Source organism: Eriocheir sinensis, chromosome 26 (assembly GCF_024679095.1).
Source record: "Eriocheir sinensis breed Jianghai 21 chromosome 26, ASM2467909v1, whole genome shotgun sequence".
Lineage (NCBI taxonomy): Eukaryota > Metazoa > Arthropoda > Malacostraca > Decapoda > Varunidae > Eriocheir > Eriocheir sinensis.
Window position 1 is genome coordinate 13,332,268 of NC_066534.1, and position 17,037 is coordinate 13,349,304.

The following is a 17,037-nucleotide window of genomic DNA, read 5'->3' on the forward strand; positions in this document are numbered from 1 at the left end:
GTATTCGAAGCAATCTTATTTTTTCCTTCCCGGCGGTGACATCCTTTGATCGCTGTCTCTTCTGGTGACGAGGAAAAATCAGAAGATAAGATTAAACTTTTTGAGGTCTGACTTTTGGGAGGATTACGGGCACTTTTTTTTTCTCTCTCTCTTGTCAGGTTAAGGGAGAAAAAAAGTACGAAGAGGATGCAGCCTGTTAAGAACGAGTGACTATCTGATACGAGATTTATCAAGGTTAAGTAGAAACCAACATTGTCCTTAGTGATGAAGGTGGCTGTAATGGTGGCGGGTGTGGTTGACGGTGTTGTAGATACTAGTGGTAGGGAAAGTAGCAATAGTAGCAACCATAAAAGCGATGGTGAAGCTAATGTATACCTTGGGATCAGCTGGCGGTTCTTGTAATAAAAAAAAAAAGCTGCGGTTGTGATGATGGTAAGGGTATTAAGATGTAGAAATAGGATGGTGGTCGTAATGTTAGTGGTGTTTATTGGTATAGGTATGAATAGAGATGGGACTGGCGGTGATTGTGGTGATGGTGCTGGTAGTGGTGGTGGTGGTAGTGGTGACAGAACCGGAAATGAAGCGTGACAGAACTGGGCAGGTGGGTGGTAGCAACATAGAGGTGGCGGACACGTAACAAGCAAGTGATAAATGAGAAGGAAGAGGAGGTGAAGGAGGACGAGGACGACGAGGAAAAAGAAGAAAAAATAAGGAGCAGACCTTATGAGAAGAGACGGAGAAAGAGGCTCAAGAGAAAATGCCTGGAAGAGCGTGAAGAGAGATAAAGAGAAGGGATGAAGAAATAACAATGAAATAACGGTTTTGCTCTAAAGGTAAGATAAGAAGGCTAATACCATGCCATGAGAGTGTGTGTAAAAGAAGGAGTTTATTCAGGACGGGGCAGTGTTCCAAGGCCGAGCTGGAGGCGTGTGGAGAGCAGCAGATGGTATATGAGAGGCACGCATTCACACACACACGCACACGCACGCACACGCACACACACACACACATACCCTCACCCTGTCAATGATAGAGAGGTAGCTCACAAAAGATACCAGAGCCTTCAAACTAATGCTAATTATGAACTTTACATTTCTGCCCGAAATCGTGCCAAATCTATTCTCCGACTAACCAAAAATTATTTCATTAATAGAAAATGTCAAAACCTTGCTTTCTCTAACTCTTCCCGTGACTTCTGGCATCTAGCCAAAAACATCTCCTCCAACTTCACTTCTTCATCTTTCCCTCCACTCCTCAGTCCTGACGGCAACACTGCCGTCTCATCTATCTCTAAGGCTGAACTCTTCTCTCAAACTTTTTCTAAAAACTCCACTCTGGACGATTCTGGGCATATTCCTCCTACTCATCCCCCCTCTGACTCCTTTATGCCTGTTATAAAGATTCTTCAAAATGATGTTTTCTATGCCTCTGGCCTCAATCCTCAGAAGGCTTATGGACCTGATGGAGTGCCTCCTATTGTCCTTAAAACTGTGCCTCCGTGCTGTCACCCTGCCTGGTCAAACTCTTTCGCCTCTGCCTGTCAACATCTACCTTTCCTTCTTGCTGGAAGTATGCCTTCATACAGCCTGTACCTAAGAGTGACCCGCCCAATCCCAAAAACTCAAAATCCCTTTACTTTCGGCGTTCTACTGAGAATCTCCTCTTCTTAACTGACTCTTGGTCATCCTCTCTTTGATAGGGTCTGGCACAAATCTGCTTTCTAAACTACCCTCCGGTTTTTTTCTCTCTCTTCTCCTTGTTATTTTCTCTTTTCTTTCTCTCTATCTCTGCTTTCTTAGACGGTCAGTGTCCCCCTAATCTCTAAAACTATTATTAGTGGTGTCCTCCTCCAGGGTTCTCCCCCTCTCCCTTTTCTGTTGTTCATTGATGATCTTCTTTCCAAAACGAACTTAACGACTCAGGCTGGAGAGCTGCAACGCTTAGCCTCAGATCTTTATTATATTTTTTATGGGGCAAGAAGAACCTCTCGAGGCTGGGCGTTCTGTACCGTCTCCGCCAGTTCTTCCCCTGCACAGTTGTTGTCCATATAGGGGCCTTGTCCGCCCTCCGTATGGATGGATCCACAGCTCTTCTGGACAGAGTGGAGCAAAGGCTCTTTCTCTCTCAGCTCCTCCCTCATATCTTCTATCGATATTTCCACGACTGCTCTTCTGAACTTGCTAACCTGCCTGTAAGAGTTAACCAGCATCTTCACTCTTTCATCCCTCACGCTGTAAAACTCTGGAAAATCTTCCTTCATCTTCCTGCTTCCTACTTGAATGACTTGAAAGAGGACCCGCGCACATAAGCCTCTGCTCCACAAACAGAAAAGACAAAACACAGTGAACAAACGCGTGAATGAACAACGGAAATAAATGTTTATGAAGCTTAAAAAAAATATATATACTCAACATTTATAAGCATTCAGAAGCTATTCCTTGGCGATTTTACTCATTACGAAGATCGAGCAAGTTCAAAGGAACCACCCAAAAATGATAAACACATTTTTACTTGACATTCCAAGCACTATACTTGTCATACTGTGTTCGCTAATGTTACTACTCCGCGCGTTGAGCCGAGCACGCGAACTAATCAAACGAAACCTTCATGAACTGTGCTCTCAGGGTGTTGACGAAAGAAACACTGTGCTACTGCCGCAACACAAGCACGGGGCGTATTACTAAACATTTCGTCGCCCAAGTTCACATATTTGACAAGGCTTTCGTTGGAGTTTGTAGCATTTCCGGAAGTAGTTTTATGACCCTGGTGGTAGTCTGACCCTTCTTCTGTACCGTGAACCTAAAGAAATACTCATTAGAACCCGAATGATCCCCTCTTTGACCTTTAGAAATAGTTGATGTGACAAGCGAACGTGTCTTATAATACCGACCTAACTCTCTGCATTGCCCACCGGCCGCCGAGCTGCGTCTGACGTCAAACTAATGGTCGACAAAGCGCCGGCCTCCATCGCTCTGTTGTGTTCCGTTAGCGGCTGGCCCCGTCAGTGACACACGCCCGTCAGCGGGTAGGTGCCGCCGACGCGTCTTTTGATATTAAATCGAGAAAAAAAACGAGGAATGTTTTATTTGATATATTTTTGTCGTATGTTAGAAATGTCAAGGTTGTTATTATTTGCGGAGTCTTATACTAAAAAGGGAAGAGATATAGATAGATAAACAGATAGATAGATAGGTAGATAGATAGATATAGATAAATAGATGTAGACATATTTGATGGGGATAGATAGATAGGTAGATATATAGGTAGATAGATAGATAGATAAATACATAGTTGGATAGATAGATAAAGGTAGATAGAGATAGAGATAGACAGAGACGCAGACAGATAGAGAGACAAATAAACAGACAGCCAGACAAATAGACGAACAGGAAAACATACAGACTGAAAACAGCTAAAGATTATGAAGGAAAGTTGTCAAAGTCTGCATGGCAACGATGAACAGACGCAGGAAAGACAAGATCAAATGCGATAAGAGGAAATAGAGACAAAATACGGAGAACACGGAATAAGTCCACCAAAGGAAACACAACAACGGTGATCTCTGCGGCCCCGGGGGAGGATGAGGGAAAAATGACACAACGAGGGAGAAAAAAAATAGATCTGACGTATGATGGGATAGGAGGAGGAGGAGGAGGAGGAGGAGAAGGGGAAAAAGAGGAGGAAGGGAACTGACATCCATCAACACTATAAGAAATTAGACACGCCTATCGTTACCTTGCTAGTCAACAACGAACAAACTTATTCAATGGAAACTTTATTACCAGAACTAACAGGCACTGGGATGTTACTTTTCTCTTTCCCTCCTCTACTAATGATAATTTAGTTCGCGTCAGAGCTTTGAACGAGGTTGAGTCCGACGGCCTGTTGCTACCTCACGCGAATGTTGTATTACGTGTGTGGTGTGCTTTGGGACTCTCCACGTTACTGTTTATACATTTATTCGTATTATAACTATTCTTAATGTTATTGTTAATGCTACTCTTATTTTTATCATTTTTATTTTAACTATTTTTTTACCATTAGTGTTATTATCATCTTTATCACTAATCTCGTCATTGTTGCTATTACGTATTTCTGGCTCGTCATAATGATCGATACTTCTGCGACTACGGGAACAACATGGACAGTAAAATCAGTATCATTAAGGATAATTACTACTGCTACTATGATAATAATGATGATAATTATACTAGTGGTACAGCACCCTCGCAATACCTATCACCACCTCCGCCACTACGCCACCCCCTCCGTCACCAACAGCCCCCCGCCGTGCACCAGGCAGCCCCAACGCAGCGACATATTTACCACCCAACTGAGTCTCGGCCTCGTGCAGCGGGGAAAGATTTGCATTTTATGGATAGTTTCTTGTCCAACTCATATATATTGCCTGCTAACCGTAATGAATCTGGGCGCGCAATTATGTGATCACTCGGCAGGTAAAATGCGACTAAGTTAATTATCTGCGGGGCACCTGTGGTCCTTGGGATGGGGAATATGATTTTTGATTCCTTCTGTTCGATATTTCCCTCATCATTGGTACTAAAAAGTAGAAGGATCAATAGGATGTGGCGGGTTGGATACTGTCTGTCTTTGTCTGTGCGTGTGTGTGTGTGTGTGTGTGTGTGTGTGTGTGTGTGTGTGTGTGTGAGTGTGTGCAAAAATACACACACACACACACACACACACACACACACACACACACACACACACACACACACACATTCATAGGTGTTAAAAAAGTTAAACATAAACAAGGCCGTGGAAAAAAACTCTTTGGATTCTTTTTGGGAGCAGCGAGTTGCGGGCTTTTTTTTTATTATTATTATTGTCTACTTTTTTTGTGCCCTTGAGCTGTCTCCTTTGTTGTAAAAAAAAAAATGTAATCGGAATCATTTCACCAGGTACTGATATCCGACTGTGACACCGCCTGACGCACCTCACCAGTACGATAAACTCTACTCTTCGTACATCATATACTTTTCATCCTCGGTGGCTATCTCAATTTCTGCTGCTATGGTAATCTGCTTTTATGACGAGGATGTTATGATTATGTTTCCCTTTGATGTGGTTCCTTTCGGCTGGGATGGAAAGACGACTGCTAAGAATGGAAACAGCAATTTAATCTCTTTGGATTTTTAATTATTCCCTTGTGACCTACGTACCACCGTTGCAAGATTATCGTACTCAGAGCCGCGTATTTACCGGTTTCTGGCATATAACTGTTGCCAAGAAGCACCAATAATTAACCATTTAAACGATAACCATATATGAAGAGAGTTATTTGGGTGATGAAAGCAGTTTTTGGGTCGGAAATCGGCAAACATAAGAGGCAGAGTACGACAGTCTGGTAACTTTGCTACGTGCCCGATGTGAGCGCCTCTGTGGGTTAATGGGCCAGTTCGACAGTCCAACCCAGCCACTGTAAGCTCCCAAACCAAACTATGTTCTCCACAATGATCCGTTGTTTCTACCCAATACCAGATACTAGAGAGATTTCCTGTGTGGTTTCCTAAAATTTCTCCTTTTTATATCAACGCCAAACACTAGACAAGGAATTTTCGTGGTATTTCGTGTTTGGTTGGGGAGCTTACTAACTTGCTGCATTGGATTGTAAAACTGGAACAATGTATTATTCGATGCCCTTCCATGATCCCTTGCGGAGAGACATCCCTGCGACCGCGGAAATTAATTAAATCATATCATACTCACACAGCCTCGTCCGCCTGGTGCTCTGTGAACTGTCTGGGTGTTACGTAGATTTCAGTCAACAATGCCAAACACGACTTAAATATGCAGCTCAAGTAATGAAGAAAGAAAAACATAAGAACTAAACTATTACCCCTAATATAAATACAATACCTATATGATAGTGATGGTGATGATGGTATAAACTAGCATCCAATAAATACAAAGAGAAAATTAAAAAACGATGAAATTTAATTAAAGGAAGCAACGGAAGCAGAAGAAATAAAAAAGGAAAGAAACAAATTGTGAAGAAAGTAATGAAAATTAAAATAACGTTCAGAGAAAAATATGAAGATAATTATTCAGAATCTGTATTGTGATATAACGATGTATTGCAACAAAAACAAAAACGAAGGGAAAACTGAGGTAATTAAATACTGACTGAAAACGTTTACACAGGAAATGATGCAGACGAGACGGCAAAAAAACAACAACAACATTTACTTAAGCTTTTTCTGAAAACAAAAATAGACAAATAATATAGATAAAAACTAAATGGAAAGTGTGGTGCTGACAGCGATGGGAAGTGACGGCCTGGTAGAGGAGGAGGAAGGGGAAAGAAAGGCAGCGAGGAGGTGAGGGCGGGGAGGAAGATCGTCCCTCACCTTCCCTCAGCTTTACCTGCGTACCTAATAGACATCAATACCTGTACATCCTACCTTTCCATTTTACGGTTTGTTGCGCCTCACTAGACATACGATCTCCACAGCACTTGACATGTAATTCTCTTCAGTCTAGGCTCATTATACCTATTGTAGGCCTACACCTTTTCATAGGGTACTTCAAATTTTCGATGTCTATTCACAGTTCTCTACATTTTCATTTGCTAACCGAGTAAATTGCGATATCATAGATACATACAATTTTTCGCTTATTGTTGTTTCTCAATATCAAAATGTAATGAACAAAAAAGTGTCTGGGGGCTGAGGGAGCGTCTTATGTTTACAAGTTTATAATTCTACATTTATATTGCCGCTTCTGTGTAGGAATCGCATTAACAATTATATACTTATCTTAATCATTACCATTTAAAAAAAAGGCAAGAAATGTGATGAAAATTAATATTATTTGGTAATTGAATATAGGAATGGATTGCAAAGCAAAGCTTCAAGTCAGGCATGATCTTCTATTGCTCCATTTGTTGCACACACACACACACACACATACACACACACACACATTATCTATCTTTCTATCTATCTATATGTGTGTGTGTGTGTGTGTGTGTGTGTGTGTGTGTGTGTGTGTGTGTGTGTGTGTGTTTGCGTTCGTGCGTGGAATCCCATTTTTATACTGTTGGTCAGACATCATATATTACTAACGCCTCTTTTACTGAATATCTATAATCCTACAGAAGAAAAAAAACACGGAGAATATGGACCTGTGTATCAGACCAACACGCAGCTCAGCGACAAGTTATTAGTGTGCTCGCTGGCGCTGCGCCGCCAGAGGCAGCGTTGCCAGTGATAATGAGCGACGCTTGGCTCTCCCTGCGTGTTTATATTTCATTGCGTTATCATCAGCAGCCTCATCACCATAGCCATCACCACAACCGCCACCTTCACCACCAGAAACACCATCGTCAGCCGCAGCATCATAAAAAATTTAAAAAATGTACAATAAAAATGTTAATGACAACAACAACAACAACAACAACAACAATAATAATAATAATAATAATAATAATAATAATAATAATAATAATAATAATAATAATAATAATAATAATAATAATAATAATAATAATAATAATAATAATAATAATAATAATAATAATAAAGATTAAATAAATAATAATAATTATATCTATAATCAGCAGCAGCAAAATCACTACCATCACCCCCCCACACCATAACCACAACCATCATCGCCATTACCATCATCGTCACCACCATCAGTACCACAACCATCGTCACAGTTACCATCATCGTCACCACCATCATCATCACCACAACCATCGTCACCATTACCATCATCATCATCACTAATATCGTGGACTCCTGCTGTGGGGTTGGGTTGCCTTGGGAATCCATGAGACAGATCAAGTTATCCTCAAATACTTCACTCAGGATTTCTTTAGGCGTACAAGACCAACATCGTGCAAGACAATTCACACATCCACAGTTAGCGTTCACGGACTAAAAACATTAAAAAATTCAGCCTCATGGAGTAATCATTGGTTGACACATGGTCGCTCTCAGTGAAGGAGGCAGCTATAGCGTAAAACCCCACTAATCGCTGTTCCTGTAGAAGAAAACACAACCACATGGCTAGTAGCGAGGGTCATTTTCGGATGGGGAGGTGTCTTGATACAAAGCCACGAAGCCCAAGATCATTTTCGATGGTTTTTGGGTCTGCGTCCCCCACCTATGTTGTCCGTTTTTAGGTGTTATTTTCAAAGGTGGTTCGTGTTAAGTGTTATGTTTAAGGCGCGAAGTGTTATCTCACATAGGAGGACAAGGAGCACAAAGGATCCGAGGAGCACCTTTTTTGTTTTCCACTGGTATCGGCAACGCCACATACAAGGCACTCAGCCCAAAGTACCCGATGCTATGTTCGGCCGATATCTGTCATTCAAATAGTGCTTGGGCTGCGAGGGAAATCTTGGAGATGAGCTTACTAGAATTACGGAAGCCATTTTAAAGGTAAAATGTGCTGAGCTGTCCCTTTAATGATTTTGCAGGAATATGACGATTCCATTTCTTCAAGTGATTTTAAAATTGGTTGTCTGTAAAAACGTTTGTGTTGCGACGATAAGCTACGAACGATATTACTATGATCTTGTGCGTGTGTGTGTGTGTGTGTGTGTGTTTACCATCAGATTCACGCAGTAGGATACCTGACGATAAATTATTTAATATACAAACACCCCGGTACTATCGCCTCCATCAGATATATAAACAAATGGACAAAGGCACAAACAAACAAACAAACCCGCTATCTGATCAACTGAACCAAGGACGCACGTCATGTGGGTGTTGTGACGCTGGAAATCAATAAAAACATTACAAATACCGATTATCTTCAGGAAGTTATATGCTAAAGGGGATATTACACTGGGCAAATTTTCCGTGGATCTTCAGTCAAACCACGATTTCCGCTGGCGTGGTTCTCATATTTCCGTGTTTTTTTGACGTGTCCACGATCTTCCAAAGCTACGATAGATTTCACCGAAGGACGACGGTATTACTCACCATCACCAGCAGCAGCAATAACAAGAAACAAATGAGAACCACGCCAGCGGAAATCGTGGTTTGACTGAAGATCCACGGAAAATTTGCCCAGTGTAATAGCCCCTGAAAACGAGACGTGAGGATCAATTATATTTAATTCTGGATCATAATTCTGAAACACCGTCTGCATCGAGGTGTAGGTGTTTGGATGTGTTTTGTGGGTCATGTTTTTGTTCCGTGCATGAAAACCCTCAAGCCTCCCGTGCCGCGCCGCCTGTTTACACGCGGCCGGTCTGAGCCGCGGCCTCGGGCGGGTTTAGCGCTTCAGCTCTGGCGCGAGGGTGCTCAACTAAAACGGAAATGTTGAAAATCGCTTAATCCCCGGTGTTAAATGTTACATGTGCATCCTAAAAAAACATTTACCACTGTACTTTGAACTGTTTTTTTTTTTTTCAAGAAAATTAACTGGAATATCACACGTAAGACTAAACGAAAAACTGACCCTACTTTGCTATTTTAAATATTTCCGATAAAAGAAACACCTATCTCACGAGTTTCTTATTTATAACCTACTTCTATGCATACATTCACGTAATATAACTGGCTGGAGTCCCAGCCGCAATTATCTGTTTAGTTTCTATAGAGTGGCAGGACACTTTTAGACGAGATGATGCGTGTGCACAGCTGGCTGGGAGGCAGGCAGGAGGCTCGCTGACCTGTCCCCGACATTGCGTCAAAAAACGTGTGTGTGTGTGTGTGTGTGTGTGTGTGTGTGTGTGTGTGTGTGTGTGTGTGTGTGTAATTCATCACCACGGCCTGATCACGTGTTGGACTCGTAATCGTGTGTGTGTGTGTGTGTGTGTGTGTGTGTGTGTGTGTGTGTGTGTGTGTCATTCGCCCACGGTCTGATTACATGCTCAACTCGTGATCGCCAGACCGTACCCTCCCGGAAAGAGCTTTTATAGAGCTCGGACGACCGATCTATGGGTACATGCATGGACCACCCCACATCCCTCCCTTCACCTTGTTCAAAGGGGGTCAGTAATCTCCTTTTATCGAAAAACCTTTTTGAACTCGCCTCGAACCACAGTCTGCTAGATGACAGGCAAAGGTAGTATCCGCAGAGCTATGAAGTGTGTGTGTGTGTGTGTGGGGGGGGGGGGGGGGGTTGGTTTGAGTACACACACACACACACACACACACACACACACACACACACACACACACACACACACACACAGCCTGAATTTTATTTATCCCATCCTCATCTCAGTGAAGACAATTGGGCGCAGCAAATCCATTCTTTAACGAGTTGCATCAGAAGTCGATGACTGTTTGGATAAGTACGGAAAAAACTTTTGAAACTTTAGCTAATGCTATCAACTGCATGGAAAAGCGATATTTGTTAAGTGAATTATATTTCGAGCTTCATACATGAAAGAAGGAAATCTTTCAGGTTGTTGCCACTTATAGAAATGTGTATGAGCTGTCAAAAAAAATAATGTCATGTGTTGGATGTGCGTCTGAATTAGAAAATCTGTCTCTCTCTCTCTCTCTCTCTCTCTCTCTCTCTCTCTCTCTCTCTCTCTCTCTCTCTCTCTCTCTCTCTCTCTCTCTCTCTCTCTCTCTCTCTCTCTCTCTCTCTCTCTCTCTCTCTCTCTCTCTCTCTCTCTCTCTCTCTCTCTCTCTCTCTCTCTCTCTCTCTCTCTCTGATGAGCGTTTTAATTTCGTGTCGCCAAAACAATGGAGTCAAGCTAATGAACCGCCGGCACACAACATAATAGGGCTGTTTTGAGTCCAGTAAACCGGTGAAAAGAGGTTAAAAATACACAGTAGATCCGTTTAACGTGGAAAAATTAATGAGGAGACTTCGAACCCTTTATACACGCCGCGAGAGCGACTGGCGGAGGTCAGGATATAATGTTATATAGGTCAGTTTCTCGACTGCTCAGACGGCGACAATACCTGCATGTTTTTGAGTTTCTGCAAGACTTCCAACTAATCATGCCTCGCAGGTTGCTAACAAGGCTGCGGGCCGACTAATAAAGCTTTTTTGTTCCCAGGCCAGAGGTCACAGTGCTCCTGTTGACACGCAAATCAGTTCTTGTCAAGTTATGTTATCGAATTATCCAATGAGCTCCCGGGCAGGCGACTGACTGTGAGGCAAATGATCAACTCACGGATGCACACGACTTTATCCCCGCAGCTACATCGAGGTTACTTAATATTCGAAACAATGATTTGTGACGGGAATTAGAAAACTAAGCATGTAAGTTGTCAATGCCTTAGTTCCTTTAGGAAGAGTTTACCAAATACAGCAAATTTGTTTAAGAAATATACGTCGAAAGAAAAACAAGTAGTTGCTAATATTGACAGTATTATTCATTAAATGCAAGATTTCATTGAATTCCATTATGTTTATTTACTCATCGCCTTGCGTCTAGTCACACGGCACCGGCTGGAAGAGGAAGGCCGCGGGAGGCGCTGTCCGGGGCGGCGCGTTAGTCACTTCATGCCCCTGGCGGATGTTGTTTCATCAGGGTCTTTGGAATTCAGTTGCGTGATAAAATTGTTAATGAGGTTTTTACATCTTTATTTGTGCAAGAAAAATGTTGCAACTACAAACGTTCTTCTATAGGAACTCAATCACTTCGTTTATGTATAACATTGAATATTACTGCAAATGATAATAACACCAAAATATATTTTTTCAATAATTCAGATACTCAAAAATGCATAATATTACATACTAAAGTATAAAAATCAAGGAAAAATCTTATCGTACAACAAATCAGGTAATATCATGATGCCTGACAAAAAATAGTCTTCTTACTGAAAAGTGTAGCACATCAGCGTCACTGCATCCCTGCACACAAGTGAAAAGTCCGTATACCACAATCTTACTTTCCAGAGCAATGGCCTCGTTATGATTACTTATGGACTTATCTGCCGCAACATATAATACTTACATGCAAACTGCGACACATTAATATCAAAGATTGTGTTACACAAATATATCATTCATACTCCGTCTTCAGAGAGATGTTGAAAAAACGAAACAAGACTTAACAAACAAACTGTATTTTTTCGCCATGTTTTCTATCATTTCTTTGAAACTAGCAGTTTATAACTCTCTCTCTCTCTCTCTCTCTCTCTCTCTCTCTCACACACACACACATACAGACACACAACCTCCTTGGTGTTGACAGTATTATTCCCTATCAAAGTTGCCGGCTTTACGTATTGGAAACTATTACTTCAGGTCAAAACAAATGGCGCTTCTAGCAATTTCCGCGTGAAAAGAATAGCGCCTTGAATAATTAGGTTCGTTAATCTTATGTTTAGTCAAACTTTTCTTCATTTGCTGACCATGAAGTGTTTACATGGATTCGTGAGTCCGCCAAGGATTTACTGACTTGGGAAATATGGACAGAAAGCTTCCAGCTCAGATCACTCATGAATTTGACTGTGAGTCTTGGTCGCGACGCGGCTTTGGGCGGCACCAGTGATTAAAACGGCGATGGGCCAAAGAAGCACGTACAATATTCCTCATGCTGTCAGTGAATTTTGTTCGCTTCGTTCCAAATAGGATTGTCATTATCGGACTTTTACTGGATATATATTAACTGGGATTTTTCTGGTTAACAATTATGGACATGTTTGAATCTTAAAATATCTAGGTGTTTGCTTCTACATAAATTTTGCTTGATTGCTACATGCAGTGAATCGTAAAGTCGTTAAAATATTTATATACGAGAGTTTGAAATGCTGATCCAGTACCGCTTCATCATGACCAAACGATGTCACGAAGATCAAGTGTTCTCTGTGATGTCGCAAATCCTGCCCCCGGTGACCGAAACAAGATTTTTCTAAACTTTCCAAATATTTAAAAGTTTGATTGTCATGCTTATATAAATGCTAACACATGAACATTGGCACGACAGTTCTGTTGAAAATATATTTTATTCTCTGGAGAAACAATCGGCTGTTTCATGATATAGATATTAAAAATCATACTGAATGTATTTTTTTAATCCTTTTTCTAGTTTTTACTACAGAGCAGTGAACAGTTTTGTTTTCGTCTGACTTTTAATAGTGTATACAAAAATTCATCAATGATTAAAAGCAAGATATTTATAAATGACTCTAATAAAAGAATTAGCATCGTTGGCCGCGCGACAGAGGTATAGCCTTACACACCTGTCGACGAGGACTGTCTAGCTGTTAATGAAAGGTCAGATGACAATAGGCCGACGCTTTTTTATGTCATCGCGCCGTTCTTCTATTCCAGTCACCGTTATTACACTCACGATTTGGTGTTCCTCATCTTCTCTTGTTCCTAGTTCTCGTTTATGTGTTTTACCTCCCTGTAGATATTTTCTTTTATATTATTGATTTATTTAATACCTCATCTTATTTTTTTCTTGTTATTCATATTTATTCTCCTTTCGTACGTAGTTATCCTTCTTTCTTGCACATATAGTTTTAGAGAATTGGATTTCTTTATCTCTATTAGAATATCTTTTTCCTTTTTCCTGACGACTGGTCCGCCTACTCATGTATTGCGTTTTCTAATATTACGACACTTTTGCATGCCTCTCATTTATCTTTTCCTGACGTTTACTCCCACTCTTTCCTCCACCCACTCACAACGTAACCATGGACTCATTTCTATAACACTCTCATCCCCAGCGCCTCTGACCCTCGCCCCCACTTTTTCCTCTTCATTTAATCCTTTGTCCCCTCAAACCCTTGCTATTATTATCTCCATAGATTCTTTGTCACATCTCTATAGCATCCTCCTTCCACTTTCCCTCACCCATAGTGTTCCACGGCAGCCTTTTCGGTATCTTCATCTCTTTCCTTACCTTCTCCTTCCTTTCTTTTTCCCTTCTTTCCCCGTATCGTAACCATATTTCCTTAATCTCGCTTCCTGTTCCTCTCTTTTTCATCATAATTCATTCCTAACACAACACCGCTTCTCTCTTCTCACTTTCCTCTTCCATCAACTTTTTCTCTACTTTTCCTCCCTCAGTCTTTCCTTCGCTTCCCTTCCCCATTTTCGTTTTTCATTTAGTTTTATTCCTATACCTCTAACACCTCCTCTACCTTCCAGAATTAATTAACTTTCGTTCTTCACCAGCCCTCCTCCTCCATCTCCAATACACAACTGCTTATTCTCCACAACCACTTATTTTCCTGTTTTCCCTATTTTCCCCTATTTCCAATACCCAATGATTCCCCTCGCCTATCATTTCCATCTAATTCATCACTAATTTTGTTTCTCTTGACTCGATCTTTTCAACTTTTTCTCTTAAGTTTACCATCAGTTCATCTCTCTTACGTTCTCTGTCTCTTCCATCTCTTCCGTCCACTCTATTGTTTCATCACCAATATCCATTTACTGGTCTACATTAAATACACTCTGGCATCTCTTTACCCCGGTTAGGTTAGCTGCAATTCGATCATGGCTATTTTATATTTTTCCAAGGCTGACGTAAGCGTTATGTAACCACACACACACACACACACACACACACACAGGGTTGATGTTGCTCGGAGAGGTTCACAAACGCATGGAATCAATTACCTCGAGTCTGCTACATCTCCCGTTGTCTCGCGTAATTGCTGTTGGCTGTGGTGTTGATATGTGTGTGTGTGTGTGTGTGTGTGTGTGTGTAGGCTCGTAACAAAATTATCGTTTATTATTGTATACTTCTACGTAAGAATACAGTGCAAACATATTAGGCTATTACGTGGAGCATTGCTGAGCCCATCACATTCATTGGCGCCCCTCGGAATAAGCTCATATATTGGTAGTACTGCTATTATAGTTTCTGAGTGCAATTCAGGGTTACCATTTAAGTTAGTAATGCTCCAAATTAGCTACGTGTGGCTTGATAAAGTACGCCAGGTATGTTTTTTTATACGAAACGCTATCAAAGAAAACCTGTGGATATAAATATTAGTTCAATGAAAGCTTCCTAGAAAAGAGGACGAAACAAATCATATAATAACCACACTTATCAGAGTATTCAAGAGCCTGCTAAATTTCACTATTACAAACTTGATGAACAGCAAAAGGTAAAGTTGGGGATACACGCTATTGTGTTATTTAAAGTACATTTTGATTTTATTTCGCACGTTTCTGAGGCTCATCAATATGGTACCGTTGTGGCGTTGTCTCGTACCCCTGATATGGTTTGTCTCATCCTGATCTGCGCATGCGTGGGCTCTGCTATTTTGTCCATTTCATTCACTGCATTGTCTTCTGATAGATTATACTAAGCTTAACACTGATCTTATTATTGTCCTATCTCCTCAGTCGTAGCCACTCAAATAGCGGTATTCAAGTTGTTACTACACCGAAAAATACTTAGTGCTATAATGGTACGATGATCAGTAACGTTGGTGGGTGGTGGCAACGCTGGGCAGTCAATCATTCGCCGGGGTAGGAGTGGTACGCTCGTCATATACTCGAAGGCATAGTTTAATTTAGTTTCGTTGTTAAATAGTTTCGTGTTGTAAATTCTTGTGCCGCAACAACTCGGAACCTGGTGTGCTGGGAGGCAAAACGTAAGTAAGGTTTGTCTGAATTTTTCCGCCTTTATTAATTTTCTTCTTTTTCTTCATCTACCGCTTTGAAACGCTGCCTAGGTCTGCCGTCTCTTTTATTTTTTCCCTTATTTGTGTCTGCCTTTCCGCTGTGTGTGTGCTGGTAATTCGTCTTCCTCGACCGCCCCCCCCCCTCCTTTTTTTTTTTGCTGTTTTCCATTTGTCAGTCAGGAATGTTTTCATGTCTATACTTCATTAGTTGTGTGTCTTTCTTGCTCCCTTTCCTTCCCTGTTTCCCATTACTTTTCTTGTTTATGATTGTTTACCTGAATTTTAAAAGCAGCGTTTACCTGTCGTTTACCTGTCAATTCACAGTGTAGCAATAGGCTGGTGATGGAAGGCGCGGGAAGTGTCGTTGGTCAGGTATTTCTAAAGGTCAAAGAGGGGGTCAGTCGGGTTCTAATGAGTGTTTCTTCAGGTTCACGGTAAAGAAGAAGGGTCAACCTATCACCAGGGTCATGAAACTACTCCTGGAAAGGCTCACAAGCACTATGAAAGTCTTGTCAAATATGTGTTCTTGGGCGACGAAATGTTGTGTTGTGTGTAGGTTAATTGCGGTTCTATATTTTCTCGTAATTTGGACTGGCATCGATTATGTAGTAATAATTAGTATGTAATAAAATAATTATTCTTTTTGGTTGGATAAACTGACATATCTGAGTGTGGAACTTAGATGATGCGGATCTTTTACTAATATAAGAAACTAAGAAACAATAGGTTTTACTTTGATGTGTCGGCACTTCTATTTTTTTTTTTTTATAATTTTACAGAGCAGTTGTAATAAAATAAATCATAATGACAGACAAAAATAAAAAATAAAACTATTACCTTCAAGAAATCACAGTTGAGAGGGTAGCACTATATAAAACCGGTTATCAATGTACCATAGTCGGGTGTGTATAGCCTAGCAATAGCCTAATATCTATACTTTTTATATTTAATGTGTCGATAGCCTAGTAATATGCTGCGAGCCATAACCAAATGTGCAGGCAGTGGGTGGCTATAGCCTAACACAAAACCCACTGGACTTTTTTTTTTCCTGCTAATTCAGTTTTATATATTTATTTATCCTAGATTAATGAATTGCAATTTACGTTACTGGTGTTCAAATAAGTCATGAATTCACACACAGAAACATAAATAGTTTGCGTTAAAGTACATTCTGCATCGTTGGCTCGTGACCCCCGGTATACACGGTCATAAGCAAGAACCAAACTGATATTTTTGGTTTATTGATGAGAGCACAATAGAAAAAACAACACTGGAATAAAGAAAAAAAAATCGCAGTAATACCTAGGTTAGGCTGATGGTGGAGTAAACAATCTCTCTCTCTCTCTCTCTCTCTCTCTCTCTCTCTCTCTCTCTCTCTCTCTCTCAACTTGCTTCTGTTTTGGACACATTATATTCGTGTCCTACATGTTTTGATGGCAGGTAATTGCGATAGAGACGACGGGGATGAGATACAGGATAACTAACTAACGTG

The 17,037-nt window shown here is 40.9% G+C and overlaps 1 long non-coding RNA gene across 1 annotated transcript in view; it reads left to right on the plus strand.

Annotated features, from left to right (window-relative positions):
- Window positions 1–15,383: 15,383 nt before the first annotated feature.
- The window catches only part of LOC127003782 (uncharacterized), a 187,691-nt gene continuing 186,037 nt past the window's right edge, over window positions 15,384–17,037 (plus strand). The window contains exon 1 of the long non-coding RNA XR_007757394.1: window positions 15,384–15,515. This is a non-coding gene — a long non-coding RNA (uncharacterized LOC127003782). The remainder of the gene's footprint in view (window positions 15,516–17,037) is intronic.